Source organism: Charadrius vociferus, unplaced genomic scaffold (assembly GCF_000708025.1).
Source record: "Charadrius vociferus isolate BGI_N301 unplaced genomic scaffold, ASM70802v2 scaffold453, whole genome shotgun sequence".
NCBI lineage: Eukaryota > Metazoa > Chordata > Aves > Charadriiformes > Charadriidae > Charadrius > Charadrius vociferus.
Genome location: NW_009647575.1, coordinates 625,448 through 629,063, shown reverse-complemented (window position 1 = coordinate 629,063; position 3,616 = coordinate 625,448).

The following is a 3,616-nucleotide window of genomic DNA, read 5'->3' as shown; positions in this document are numbered from 1 at the left end:
AGGCCCACTCCGGGTACAGAAACAGCGTTTTTAGTTTTGCAGATAAAGTGATGCTCCACAGTGCAAACGGATTTTATTTCTTCCTCTCTTTTGAGCATTTAACTATTTTTGTATTGAACTGATGTGAAATTACACGAGCTCGGATCATGTGAATAATGCATGAGATTTAAGACAAACACATGAAAGGAGCTTATTTTTCATGTCAAACAATTCTTTATTTTTTATGGTACAAATTAAAAGTGACAGATCTGAAGCTGTTAAGAAATACACAAAGTGCAGCTTTACTGACCATACAGATATTGCTCTAGATTAAGTACAGTTTTTGTCAGTTTTTTTTATTTTTTATTTTTTTCATGTTAAGCAACCTGTGCAGATAAATCAGCTTTGGTTTCAAAGTCAGAGTAGTAAGGAGCTTTTAAATATCCAGTTTGGTTTCTTGGTCACAAGTCCACCACATCAACTCCTTTTGTAATTATTCGTATTTTTTAACAACACAATACAGTCCATTTTGTACTGCCATCTTTCCCGCTGCATGCTCCATGCATGGAAAAACAGATCTCTTTGCAGTGCTTCATAAGTGACCCTGGTGACCATTCTGTAGATTATAGCACATAGGACAAAAATAATAATAATAGTAATAATAATAATTAATAATAATAATAATATCACTTTTTAACAATAAATAAACAAATGTGCCCCACATAATCTCAAGTTGGAAACAAGCAAACCACATGACAAAAAGCTCATTACAAAATGTTTTCCAAACAGATTTTACAGTCAAACATTGACATGGAAATCAACTTCCTTTCTTATCTTCTTATTTGAATGTTGGTCAATAACTGGGTACAAGTAGAGTGCTGAGGTAAAACACTGATGAACAGTTTTATTTTTGTATTTCTTTTTTTTTTTTTTTAAATAGTAACAGTTTAGTATTGCGAGATTGTCAGCAACATTTAGCCATATCTATACAATGTGCATATACCTACATACATTGAGCTTTGGTCCAGCATTGAGAAGACGAGCAAAGGCATTTTACATATTTCTTTTTGGTTATAGCTTGAGTTCTTTGATACGCCTCTACTTGTTCCTTCCTAGCTCCTTTTTGCTTTCTTGTTCTCTCTTTTTTCTTTTTTTTTCTTTTTTTTTTCTTTTTGTTTTGGTTTTTTTTTTTTTTTTGCGGTAATAACGTAAAGAAACTGGAACCATTTGAATCCATTTGATTTCTTCAACTGTCCAAAATAGCTTTTTAGTGAAAAACATAAAAAGACAAAATCAGAACAGTACATGAAACCTTGGTTTATTATTCAAATAATATTTTTTTTAATATATATATATTTAAAAAAATTCAATGATCAATCAATTGGAAAACCATTAAACCTTCACATATGACTGAAGAGACTTTTGTTTCACTTGCTGGTAGCAATCTATCTTTTAGTCACATGCAAAATTAAAAGGTATTCAAATGTAATCAATACATGAAAATTGTTTACAAATGGAAACCAGAAATGTTTCCAGTAACAAAATAAAACAAAATATTTATGGCCCCCCAAAGATGTATGACTCACATGTAATTTATCTTCCTAAGAATCTGTTCAGGCACCATTTATGCCTCATAGCAAAAATTTGTTTATAAAAAAATTAATATAAGAAGCATTACAACACTTTATAAATAATTTACAAAATTAGAAAACTGTAAAAAAAATCACTGCACATGAATGGTTTTAAGACTGTGGGATGAACATCATTTTTTCTTCCAAGCTGGCGATTTATATTTATTTTACATTTTCACTGTCCTAGTTATATCCTTCCGATATGTACTTTGGAACAGAAAAGAGCTTATATAACTGCTGCCAGCATATTTTTAAACATTTAGTATCTTTCATACGCTGTTTTGTTAACTTTTCTTCTTGGGGGATTTTTTCTTCACAAAATTTAGAGCAGTCCCTGGGAGAACTGGTGATTTAGTTTTTAGGCAAAGAATGGTTGATGGTTTTGTTCCCAGGCTGTCGATGATGGGGGGTGGTTGCGGTGGGGTGGGAGCAGTGTACGGTCTCAAGGGTGGCTGAACAGGTAATCGTGTATGTAGCATTAATGACTGGACAATTAGCAGCATACTGGAGACACGGGTAGGACTTCAGGACTGTCTGCTTCCAAATATGATCTGTTCTTCCCTGCCGGTTTCTGGGTGGTCTCCTGATCATTATGTAAATTGAATTGTGGCCACAAATTTAGGGCTGTTTGGTATAGATAACACAGATATATCTGTGGATATAGGTATCTATGGACAGAGAAGGAAGAAGAAAACCCAGAGGGGCAGATGTTGCTGTGAGACTCTCTACTTCACGTGCTCAGCTTAGGTAAAGCATCTTTTCTGTCCCTCACAATTTGCCCATGGTTACTGAGGTGTTTTTTCCCCTGGCAGATATTTATATATCAACAGTTGGAAAAGAGTCAATAACAATTCTCGCTCTCCTCCTCATAAAAGCAATACTGAAAATATCCTTAAACATACCCTGCTGAAGCTTAAAGCCTAAAATGCATTTGCTGGACGTGAGCCCAGCCCAGAGTACTGGATCCTCAGTGCTCTCCAGCCCTGACCTTTGAGAGTGCTCACATTTAGAGGCAGTTTCTGGCACAGATGATGGTCTCTGAAGCCTTAAAACTCTACCAGCCATGCAGCAAATACTCCATTCTACAAGGCAAATCCCATTAATAAAATAGTGAGGGCCAGATTCAAAGCCCAGTGAAATCAATGGAAGTCCCTTTCTTTCACTAAGTTTTGGATATAGCCTGGAGTTCTTGAACACTCTGTAAGAGAAGTATTATTTGAAGATTCCAGCACTTCAGGAACCTCCTTCAATGTCATGGGTAGACCAGCAAAAATCTAGTACAACCATCCCGAGGTCAGTGAATGCCATCAGGAGTTATACCAGCAGAATTTTACTCTACCACCTCTACAGTGAGCTGAACCAAATACTCGAAGCTATCTTTTGGAAAGTCCTGATCAAGATGCAGCTTCTGCCCTCACAGTGGGCTGAGCACCAAAGACTGGAGCAGAAATCGGCAGACGATGAAAATCACAGGTGACCTTCACAGGTCAGCCCATACCCCATCGTGAACCTGCAATACCTTTCGCTCCCTCTGAGCTTTGGTATGCCCGTAGGTTTAATGACCACAGTATTTTAGAAGATGCTTGTCCAATCAAAAAGGAAGCCACAGAGATAAGGTGTCTTTAAAGGAAAATCAATTCACCTGAAACATATTGCAGGTGTCCCACCTTACTATTCCCAAAGGATATTCAATGGGTTTCCCTGTATCCTGATTGCTTAGTCTAGCCAGTGGTCACAGCAAACACCTGCAGAAACTCATCATCTTGCTGAAGAGGTCAGCAGGGCAAGCATCAATATCGTGATGACATAAGAAAACAGGCAGAAGGAACAAAGCACTGTCATTGAAACAGTCCATAGCGACGTAATGATCAAAACATCCTCCTCACTTCTCGGCCTGTCTGTTTGTCTTCGTCAGAATCTCAAGAAATTTCTTTGGCTAGGAGACTTTGGAGAGAAATTGCTTCAAACAGAACCATAGTATAGACGCAATAGTGAACCAAGTATGC